General features: G+C 38.6%; 1 non-coding gene across 1 annotated transcript; it reads left to right on the top strand.

Moving 5' to 3' along the window:
* Positions 1-3,624: 3,624 nt before the first annotated feature.
* Positions 3,625-3,697, top strand: trnai-gau (transfer RNA isoleucine (anticodon GAU)). The gene has a single exon. It is a non-coding gene; the product is annotated as a tRNA-Ile (tRNA).
* Positions 3,698-12,631: the final 8,934 nt, after the last annotated feature.

Here is a 12,631-nt window from a genome sequence, read left to right on the forward strand (position 1 = left end):
GATCCTTTAGCCCAGCCAATCAGCGCCGAGCTCCTCTGTTAATATATCCAATAGGAGCAACCATCCCGCAATCTCCTGTCCAATCAAAAATACAAAACAAGATTGGTAAACCAATCATAATATAATATGATAAAAATCTAATCTAATATAATATAATATAATATAATGTTCCCGCGACCCGACCGACGGATTAAGCGGTTATAGAAAATGGATGGATGGATGGATGGATGGATGGATGGATGGATGGATAATATAATGTAATATGATATCATGTAATGTAATATAATATAATATAGTTTCGATCATTTCAAAAAAGAAAAAAATTGCTATCATTAGCAGGTCTAAATATTAGGTAATCTACAATCAGTCTCAGTAGTACAATCGCATATTAATAACCACACATTACATAATCTACCTGGTCAGTATTAGTCAAAATCAAATCAGTTTTAAGATCGAATAAAGACCAGATATTTCATGAGTTTATAGTGTTAAAATTGGCTTTGTTCTTAGACATTATGAATGAAATAGGGCTCAGTACTTTTCCATATGACCTAAAGTGATCCAGGAGTAGAAAGACAAAACAATTAGGAAAGCCTGGGAAAGCAAGGGCAGATTCACACACACACATTGTTTTGGGCTGATCCAGAGAATATGACGAAGCATGTTGAACCTACTCATGTCCAATCATACTCGGTCGAATGTGAGTCCAACCTATGCAATAAGTACAGATGATAACCGGAAATCAGGGCCAGTCTGACAGACTTTCTGCGGGAGCTCTGTTCCACTGAGCCCAGCGCTGATATGCTTTGATGTGTGACTACAAATAAACACTTCATTTTCACTTGAATTACTTCAGTCCGTTCTTGAGCCTCCTACTAAAAGAACCGAATCTAATAAATGGTGCCGTGACACGAGGTTGGAAGGCTAAAGGACCACCGTTCCGTGCCGTGCGACCGACCCCGGTCGAGGGAGGACGTTGTTTGCATTGAATGGTAACACGTCAAGTATTTAAACACAAAGTTACACGCAGGGAAAGTAAATAAGTCCTGACAAGTGAATTCGAACAAAGTGACAAGATAAATTCATTTTATAAATGGATGTCCCATTCGTGGAACTTGTCAATATTTGGGTTGAACTTGAGGTGGTCGACTAGAATAATTGGATTAATTCCGGGAAGGAGGCTCTTCTCCCCTAACGATTGTTGGGACGAAGGATTGAAGACTTCCGGTCTGCGTGGCAGTTTACCGAAACAGAGTCGGATGTACTGAATAAATTTATACTGTAGGACACAGGGTCAGATTTTTTAATTTTCATGCAACTGTGGGGTGGGGTTCGCCGCTCGAAGAATTTTGCCTGCGCCAGCAGATCTCGACGGTTTCTGTTCATTATTGGGGTTTGGTATAGATGTAAAGGACTTAGGTGAAGTTAGTTTTAAGTTGGATATTCGACAGACATTCGCAAGCAAGCCACTCCAACATTTCAAGTGCACCCGTATTGCAGACTTTACAGCAAACACACGGAGAGGACGACTGCAGCGTGTTCCAACTTCCTGTTTTCAAAATAAAATAAAAAGGAAAAAAAATTATATTTAAAGCAGAGATGAGCGACTGTGTATAAAGTTATTGAAAATTATGGACAGAACTGAATTGTAAAAATAAAAGGTGTATCTCATGTAGCAAGTGTAGTTACATGACCCCACACTGATTTGGAGTCAATTGATCACATGACCTGGAAGCTATTGAGCAAAAATGCTAATATTTACATATAAAAATTAATAAAAAATATGAACAGATCTAAAATGTAAAAATAAAAGGCGTATCTCATGCAGCCAGTGTAGTTACATGATCCCAAACTGATTTGGAGTCAATTGATCACATGACCTGGAAGCTATTGAGCAAAAATGCTAATATTTACATATAAAAATTAATAAAAAAAATGAACAGATCTAAAATGTAAAAATAAAAGGCGTATCTCATGCAGCCAGTGTAGTTACATGACCCCACACTGATTTGGAGTCAATTGATCACATTACCTGGAAGCTATTGAGCAAAAAGACTAATATTTTCATATAAAAATTCATTAAAAATATGAACAGATCTAAAATGTAAAAATAAAAGGCGTATCTCATGCAGCCAGTGTAGTTACATGATCCCAAACTGATTTGGAGTCAATTGATCACATGACCTGGAAGCTATTGAGCAAAAATGCTAATATTTACATATAAAAATTAATAAAAAAAATGAACAGATCTAAAATGTAAAAATAAAAGGCGTATCTCATGCAGCCAGTGTAGTTACATGACCCCACACTGATTTGGAGTCAATTGATCACATTACCTGGAAGCTATTGAGCAAAAAGACTAATATTTTCATATAAAAATTCATTAAAAATATGAACAGATCTAAAATGTAAAAATAAAAGGCGTATCTCATGCAGCCAGTGTAGTTACATGATCCCAAACTGATTTGGAGTCAATTGATCACATGACCTGGAAGCTATTGAGCAAAAATGCTAATATTTACATATAAAAATTAATAAAAAATATGAACAGATCTAAAATGTAAAAATAAAAGGCGTATCTCATAAAGCCAGTGTAGTTACATGACCTCACACTGATTTGGAGTCAATTGATCACATGACCTGGAAGCTATTGAGCAAAACTGCTAATATTTACATATAAAAATTAATAAAAAATATGAACAGATCTAAAATGTAAAAATAAAAGGCGTATCTCATGCAGCCAGTGTAGTTACATGATCCCAAGATGATTTGGAGTCAATTGATCACATGACTTGGAACCTATTGAGCAAAAATGCTAATATTTACATATAAAAATTCATTAAAAATATGAACAGATCTAAAATGTAAAAATAAAAGGTGTATCTCATGCAGCAATTGTAGTTACATGACCTCACACTGATTTGGAGTAAATTGATCACATTACCTGGAAGCTATTGAGCAAAAATGGCCGTTTTCATTTGGAAACTAAAACCGGGAGCTCCGTCGACAAAGCTGTGGAGCCAGATAAAGGCCACAAAAATGCAATAATTGACAGTTGTAGATGAGGAAGAAGCCTCGTGTGTTTTCATTAATACAGGTTTTTTGAGAAAATTCCTTTTTACCAGTTCACTTTCCTAACATGGGCTGTGTTTCCCTCTTGACAAGCATCCACAATTCATAGCACTCTTTGCCGAAACCCGGAATTGAACCAGGGACCTTCAGATCTTCAGTCTGACGCTCTCCCAGCTGAGCTATTTTGGCTGTACAGGGCTGAACTGGCTGTTTTCATTTGGAATTAAAACCGGAGCGCGCTCCTTGGAGCTTAGGCGACAAAGCTGGGGAGCCAGATAAAGGCCACAAAAATTCAATAATTGACTGTTGTAGATGAGGAAGAAGCCTTGTGTGTTTTCATTAATGCAGCTTTTTTGAGATAATTCCTTTTTACCAATTCACTTTCCTAACATGGGCTGTGTTTCCCTCTTGACAAAGATCCACAATTCATAGTAGTCTTTGCCGAAACCCGGGATTGAACCAGAGACCTTGAGATAGCTCGCAACTGAGCTATTTCGGCTACACAGGGTGTATTTCTGAGCTCGCTCCTTGGAGCTTAGGTAGCCCTGTGTAGCCGAAAGAGCTCTGTTGGGAGAGCGTCAGACTGATGATCTCAAGGTCCCTGGTTCAATCCCGGGTTTCGGCAAAGAGTACTATGAATTGTGGATGCTTGTCAAGAGGGAACAATAGCCAATGTTGGGAAAGTGAACTGGTGAAAAGAAATTATCTCAAAAAAGCTTCATTAATGAAAACACACAAGGCTTCTTCCTCATCTACAACAGTCAATTATTGCATTTTTGTGGCCTTTATCTGGCTCCCCAGCTTTGTCGCCTAAGCTCCAAGGAGCGCGCTCCGGTTTTAGTTTACAAATGAAAACTGCCAGTTTAGCCCTGTGTAGCTGAAATAGCTCAGTTGGGAGAGCGTCAGACTGAAGATCTGAAGGTCCCTGGTTCAATCCCGGGTTTCAGTAAAGACTACTCTGAATTGTGGATGTTTGTCAAGAGGGAAACACAGCCCATGTTAGGAAAGTGAACTGTTAAAAACAAATTATCTCAAAAAACCTTGATCAATGAAAACACACAAGGCTGGTAGGAAAATGAACTGGTAAAAAGGAATTATCTCAAAAAAGCTGCATTACTGAAAACACACAAGGCTTCTTCCTCATCTACAACAGTCAATTATATTGTTTTTGTGGCCTTTATCTGGCTCCACAGCTTTGTCGCCTAAGCTCCAAGGAGCGAGCTCCGAAATAGGCCCTGTGTAGCCGAAATAGCTCAGTTGGGAGAGCGTCAGACTGAAGATCTCAAGGTCCCTGGTTCAATCCCGGGTTTCGGCAAAGACTACTATGAATAGTGGATGTTTGTCAAGAGGGAAACACAGCCTATGTTTGGAAAGTGAACTGGTAAAAAGGAATTATCTCAAAAAACCTAGATCAATGAAATCAATGAAAACATACGAGGCTGGTAGGAAAGTGAACTGGTAAAAAGGAATTATCTCAATGAAAACACACGAGGCTGGTAGGAAAGTGAATTGGTAAAAAGGAATTATCTCAAAAAAGCTGCATTAATGAAAACACACGAGGCTTCTTCCTCATCTACAATAGTCAATTATTGCATTTTTGTGGCCTTTATCTGGCTCCCCAGCTTTGTCGCCTAAGCTCCAAGGATCGCGCTCCGGTTTTAGTTTCCAAATGGAAACGGCCAGTTTAGCCCTGTGTAGCCGAAATAGCTCAGTTGGGAGAGCGTCAGACTGAAGATCTGAAGGTTCCCGGTTCAATCCCGGGTTTCGGCAAAGAGTACTATGAATTGTGGATGTTTGTCAAGAGGGAAACACAGCCCATGTTAGGCCGATTTCAGACCAGAGCGTGGCGTGGCGGCAGCGAAACGACGGCAGTCTTACGCCGGTTATCAGGCGGTGTGTTCAACTTGGCTTTTCACACCGGACAGTCCGCGGCCGCGGTAGTTCTGCTCCAGCCCTGTCTGCATTCCCCATTCATTTCAACGGGACACCGCCGGCAGCCGCCGGCCGCTGCCGTCCAAATTCCGCTCGAGTTCTATTTTCCAAAAGCAGCGCGGGACGGAGGCGTCTCCGCGCCGCTACCGCCCGACTACCGCCGCGTCGGTGTGCAAGGACAGATCTGTTTCCATGTATTTTCACCTCCGCCGGTGAAAATCGCTTCCGTTCCGCCACGCTTTGCCGCCCTGGTCTGAAATAGGCCTTAGGAAAGTGAACTGGTAAAAAGGAATTATCTCAAAAAACCTTGATCAATGAAAACACACAAGGCAGGTAGGAAAATAAACTGATAAAAAGGAATTATCTCAAAAAAGCTGCATTAATGAAAACACATGAGGCTTCTTCCTCATCTACACCAGTCAATTATTGAATTTTTGTGGCCTTTATCTGGCTCCACAGCTTTGTCGCCTAAGCTCCAAGGAGCGAGCTCCGAATTAGGCCCTGTGTAGCCGAAATAGCTCAGTTGGGAGAGCGTCAGACTGAAGATCTCAAGGTCCCTGGTTCAATCCCGGGTTTCGGCAAAGACTACTATGAATTGTGGATGTTTGTCAAGACGGAAACACAGCCCATGTTAGGAAAGTGAACTGGTAAAAAGGAATTATCTCAAAAAACCTTGATCAATGAAAACACACAAGGCTGGTAGGAAAATGAACTGGTAAAATGGAATTATCTCAAAAAACCTGCATTAATGAAAACACACGAGGCTTCCTCCTCATCTACACCAGTCAATTATTGATTTTTTGTGGCCTTTATCTGGCTTTGTCGACGGAGTTCCCGGTTTTAGTTTCCAAATGAAAACGGCCATTTTTGCTCAATAGCTTCCAGTTCATGTGATCAATTGACTCCAAATCAGTTTGGGATCATGTAACTACACTGGCTGCATGAGATACGCCTTTTATTTTTACAATTTAGATCTGTTCATGATTTTTTATTAATTTTATATGTAAATATTAGCATTTTTGCTCAATAGCTTCCATGTAATGTGATCAATTGACTCCAAATCAGCTTGGGATCATGTAACTACACTGGCTGCATGAGATACGCCTTTTATTTTTACATTTTAGATCTGTTCATATTTTTAATGAATTTTCATATGAAAATATTAGCATTTTTGCTCAATAGCTTCCAGGTCATGTGATCAATTGACTCCAAATCAGTTTGGGATCATGTAACTACACTTGCTGCATGAGATACGCCTTTTATTTTTATATTTTAGATCTGTTAATATTTTTTTATTAATTTTTATATGTAAATATTAGCATTTTTGCTCAATAGCTTCCAGGTCATGTGATCAATTGACTCCAAATCAGTGTGGGGTCATGTAACTACACTTGCTACATGAGATACACCTTTTATTTTCACAATTCAGTTCTGTCCATAATTTTCAATAACTTAATACACAGTCGCTCATCTCTGCTTTAAATATAATTTTTTTTCCTTTTTATTTTATTTTGAAAACAGGAAGTTGGAACACGCTGCAGTCGTCCTCTCCGTGTGTTTACTGTAAAGTCTGCAATACGGGTGCACTTGAAATGTTGGAGTGGCTTGCTTGCGAATGTCTGTCGAATATCCAACTTAAAACTAACTTCACCTAAGTATAAAAAGGGGGGAGAACAAGTGGCTGCGCGTGCTATACGGGTCGCTTTGTTCGGGGAAATCAGTATTTTTATGGTGTGACCCAAAGTTTTGGAATAAACAAATGCTTTGATAAGTGGGGTAACCCCGAGAGGTGGAGCGCACAGAACACAGCGTTCTGCGTAGAAGTTTCTTCACTACTTTCAGCATTTGGTCAATTACGTCTTCCATATAGGCTACTTTGAATAACACGTGTATAACTTTTGAATATGTCACAAAAATTGATTGACGACTGGAGAAATGCAGAAAGAGTGTGCGAGTTTGCTCCACTGAGGCTGAGTGTGTGTGTTCAAAATGTTTTCAAAACAAACGAGAGACTAAGAATCAAGCACATGCATGATACAGAAGGAAAAAGTTGATATATGATATATTTGATCCCAAAGTTTATTGACAAAAGTTAATAATTCTTTTCAGCATCAAAGCACTAATAAAAGACCAATAAGAAAGAATTAACAGATTTGGAGGCTTGACCTGAGGCCTGAAGTTACTAACTAAAGATCAGCTGTGCAGCAGCATTACATGAATAATGAATAATGAAAAGCCTCAAACGCTTTTTGAGCCATAATATTCCCAAGTTAATTTTATAGTTGTTCTCTTTATCATGAATGCGGACACCCTAAGATTGTCTTTTCTTTCTCTCATTCAGCCCTGAGAGTGAGAACAATCCAAACAGACTCTGGGTGATCATTGGCCTGAGTTTATAATGATATACTGCTTATAATAGAGGTTTAAGTTTGTATTAGAGCAAATAGGATTGATTCATCCATCTATTTTAAAATGCATATGATTAGGAAAGACACCAAAGTATGTAGAGAAACTGAAAACAGCTTTACAATGAAAAAATCACAGAGATGAGATAAAAAACAATAAATCCAGGAAGAACAGTGTTTGAGACATTCATACAAATTGTTGCTGACATAGGATTTAACAGCTCTCTTAAAGAGCTAAAGTCAAATTCACAAGCAGAGTGTTTAGGAGATTTGCTCCTTTAATTAAAATACAATCTGAAAAAATGTTCTCCACCTGAAACAGAACTAAGAGCAGGCAGTCAGACCATATGACATAAGTTAAAAAAACAAGATTTAGGATTTAATATCACGGCCAGACGGTCAGATGTCAAACAATTTGATAACATATTAAAGTTGTTAAAGCTTAGCCTTTATTCTTATTATGAGATATTAACTTGACTTTAAAATTTTAGCTGCTCGGCATTTCCTGCCTCTTGTCACCAATTCAATAGTCAATAGTTATCACCAATATTTAGATTCAAACTAAACCATTTGACTATTTAACTAAATCATTTAACTACTTAACTGCAACAGATTTATGAAACAATTAATATGCTCTTTTAACAAAGAAGCAAATAGGTTTAGAATAACAGAAAGACAGCTGCAAAGAGTGAGCCATAACAAGACAAGTCAAGGTTTGTTTTTATGGCGCATTTAAAAACAGTGAGCAGAGACCAGCTTGGTGAGCCAAAACAAAATCTATGCAAACACAGACTTAACTTCTAAAGCAATTCCCTATTATGCATTATTAAACCTACTATTTTATATGACATATAATATATGACCTATATATGAATGTTTTCAGGTTGTCCCACATGAGGCCTGGACGAGGAGAAAATACCCTGTCCATAGCTTCTTTGGGACACTAGGAGAAATTGTGTGAATGTGGAAAAAATTTGGTTGCCAAGCGACAGCCATGGTGAGTGGGGGCTGAGGAGATCCCAAAGGGGGCACTAACGGCTTGGGGGACAAGGGCTACCTGAGGGAGAAGGACGCCAATAGGTGGCGTGATGGAAATTCAAACTGTGCTGAGTCAGTGCCTGTGGTTGAAAGAAAAAGGATATGAATGGGATGAATGAAATGTTCTGTAATTAGGTGTTTTGGGTCATCGGAAGACGTTCCATTAGAGATGACCAGAAAGTTTTAATCTACTACACTAAATCGATCAATCAATCAGACGTTATTTATATAGCACTTCTCAACCCAAGAAAATATAGAACAAAGACCTTTCAGATCAAACGAAGCAGTGAAACCCAAGGCCACATACAGACACATGCACACTCACATATAAAGCCACGCACACACACACACACACACACACACACACACACACACACACACACACACCACACATACTGGAAACAGGGACCACAACGTGATCCTCAAAGAAAAATAAAGGATGAATTAGGATAAATAAAGAAATAAAATTAAACTAGGCTTTTAATATCTATATGGAAACATGTTAAGGTTAGAAACAGCTCTGATGTCACACCCTTGGTACCACATGAGGTATTTCTTATTCAATTAGATCCGGAAAAAACTTAATGCTATTCCTGAATTGTCTGTGTACGGCTCAGCATCACGAAACACAGCCACTGGTAAGAATTAAACAACAGTATTACTAACTAACAAGTAAGAATAAAGCAGGTTATGCTGAAATTTTATTTTTAACACTCTGACCTGAATTCAGAGAGGACAGACAATATTTAACCTAAACAAGTTAATCAGTTATTAATTGGAAAAATGTCTGCTTTCTTGATGCTGTACTGCGCCCAAGGTGAGATCTAACCACAAATATTTCTGTCCTGCAGCAAACAACAACACAGGAGGAGAAACTGCAGCGGAGCAGTTCGGCAATTAATTAACAATTAATCATGGTTTACTAAAAATTCTCAAATTTTCCCAAAACGTCTGTGTGTGTTTGTATCTTCTTTTGCATTAAGACTTCCCGGACCTGGAAAAGGAAGACATGGAGTCAAACTCATAATATGAAAACCACTGTTTGTATACTTAGGCCTTAATGAAAATATGACGTTTGCTTGAGCAAACCCAGAAATGCAATATATGTTTGTCATCTGTTGTCTGTCATTTGTTGTCCTAACCTGTGGTGTCTGGTGTTGAGTGTTGTTTGTGTGTTGTCATGATCCCAAAACTGTCTAAATGATTTTCCACAGCAGAATAAATGGATAATACAGAAGATCTCATGAATGCTGGACAGCAACTTGGTGAGAATTCTGGTGTTGTCCTAAAAAGAAGGATTATACCAACTGTGTTGATGTTGATCGTGATGATGTGTTCCCTACATAATTTGAATTTTTTCACAGCAAAATAAGGAGATGATACTGGATTTCTCATTAAGGCTGCACAGCAGCTTGATGACTATTCTAGTTCCTTAAAGCAAGGGTTATACCAACTGGCCAGTTGTTTTGTTTTGGGTTATGTTTATTTTATGATTTTTTTATTTGATTTTCATTTATTTTCTTTATTTTGGTTTTGTTTGGGGTCCATATGAAAAATAAATAAAGAATGAATTGGGCATTGAAATTGAACCTATCAAAGAGAGATACCCTAGTATAGAAATACAGTACAAATGACATTTTGCACTACTGCGCTGCGAGATTTGCTAATATTATTCCACAGATTCAGAACCACTACAGGACGCATGACCGGAGGACTCATAAGCTTGAGTTCTGGGAGGCCTTTCCCATCATGCCAAGATGATGGTGGAGAACTACACAACTGAAATTATCCCAAAAGAAAATTAGTTAGGGAGGGGATGCTGAATATCCCTCAAGGAAGCGATGTACTGGTGACCTCTCCTTCCAAGATTAGTTCCGGATCAGAATGCTGAACAGACGTTCAGCCGAGAGGAAAACCGAGCACCGACAGGATTGGACCACAAGAGACCACACGACTCGTCATGTGGTCATCTAAGAAAGATATATCATTTAGAAAGTTAATCATAATTGTTCAAGAGGCTAATATACTCATATAGTCGAGCCTTGGTTAAATTTATGTGTTGTGTTTCATTTTTAAAGTGTGTGGCTAATTCCTCTTAAAGGCTGATAATGAATAATTTTTTAGAATGTCAATTGCCAGTGGGGTGACTCGGCTGTTTGGAGCGGGACCTTAGACTTTGAACGGTAATGGTCGGTCGCCAAGTGCAACTGGGGCCATAGGTGAATTTTTCCCGGTTCAGCCATCGGGTTTTCGCTCCTATTCGCTGCAAACGGTGGACGAGCCTGCTGGTAATGTTAATTGCCTTATGCAATGTTTGAGTGTCAGTAGAATAGAAATGATGTGATTTTTTTTTTATTAATCAGTAATGTGTTGTTATGGTACTTATAGGGGAGCAAGGCCTTGCTAGCCACATAATGTTTTAGACCATATGAACAAAGATTCCACACAGAGGATGGTTTCAGGGCCACATACACACAATACATATATCAAAATATGATTTTCTACATATAATCTATTAAGAAATGTGCTCATTTGCGGAATTATTATCAGTTGAGTGGGGAAGGTTTTAAACTTACTAGAAAAGAGTCTCTGTTTCTAGAATCTTGATTAATACTCCTGATATAGAAGGTTTTGCTAAAGCATCAGAATTATTTTCTAAATGTGCTTATTTGCAGAGTTATAATCAGTGACTTATGAAGGTCTTAACCATCTCGGAAAGAGTTTCTGTTCCGAGTAAAATGATGGAATAGTCCGGATTTGAAGGTGTAGCTTAAGCATTAGAATTATGTTTACTATTTCCATGCCTGTGCAATGAAGATTTGCTTGCTGCTTTAATTGCAATGATGAACAGCTTACACATGAGCTTACATAATAACACATGAAGTCACATCAAAAGGGGGATGACAGATGTCTCCTAACTGGTTGTGCTACATCTCAAAAGGTAAGTGGCTCTTGCAGTTTGGGGGGTGGCTGCTAAAGTCTTGCTACTGCTAATACAGATGTGACACAATACAGAAAATGACAGTCCTACCGCAGTTATTTGACTGAATTAGTTGAAATGATAAAATCACTTCAAAAGGGGGATTGTTAAAATTGGCTTTGTTCTTAGACATTATGAATGAAATAGGGCTCAGTACTTTTCCATATGACCTAAAGTGATCCAGGAGTAGACAGACAAAACAATTAGGAAAGCCTGGGAAAGCAAGGGCAGATTCACACACACACATTGTTTTGGGCTGATCCAGAGAATATGACGAAGGATATTGAACCTACTCATGTCCAATCATACTCGGTCGAATGTGAGTCCAACCTATGCAATAAGTACAGATGATAACCGGAAATCAGGGCCAGTCTGACAGACTTCCTGCGGGAGCTCTGTTCCACTGAGCCCAGCGCTGATATGCTTTGACGTGTGACTACAAATAAACACTTCATTTTCACTTGAATTACTTCGGTCCGTTCTTGAGCCTCCTACTAAAAGAACCGAATCTAATAATAGGTTATTATTATTAAATAGTTATCTCTAAAATCTCATAAATGAAAGAGGGTGTTTTCTTTTCTCAAGATTGTGGAAATAATATGAAGAAGCATTTGGTGCTACATGGTACACTTGTAATGTGTAAACTACTTTTTGCCTTGATAACGTTAGTGCGAGAATATACTGTGCTTCTCAACACAAGGCAGGAATTAAAGTCTTCCTAAAACGTCTGAGAAGTTGCTATCAACACTTGATGCGCCTGACATGATAGTCGCTCGTAAAAAAAAACTACTCGTGTTTCCCTCGATGCACGTCGTAAACTGTGGTCCGTTACTGTGTAGCTGTCATACTGTAATCAACCACAAGGTGGTGCCAAAGCAATGAAGAGCGTCAGTGGAGCTATTTAAATGTCAGAAATTCATAGTTTGGACAAAAGGGCTTTTTCAAAGCACCAAACAAAGGTCAGCATTGTTTTTGTACCAGTTTGCCCTCTCATACACTGAATACTGACATGGCATGCATGGGCACTAAATGCAACACTTTGATAATTCTGTCTAAAAACCCTCTTCAAGGGAAATTAGTACAAAAAGATGGTAAATAAAAATCAATCCTACATTATTGCACATAAATCTGACCAGAAATGTGCAGTTTCATCTATAGAAATGTTCTGATGCAGGGAACTGACAAACAACAAGGACAAAATTAG

Source organism: Odontesthes bonariensis, chromosome 19 (assembly GCF_027942865.1).
Source record: "Odontesthes bonariensis isolate fOdoBon6 chromosome 19, fOdoBon6.hap1, whole genome shotgun sequence".
NCBI classification, from domain to species: domain Eukaryota; kingdom Metazoa; phylum Chordata; class Actinopteri; order Atheriniformes; family Atherinopsidae; genus Odontesthes; species Odontesthes bonariensis.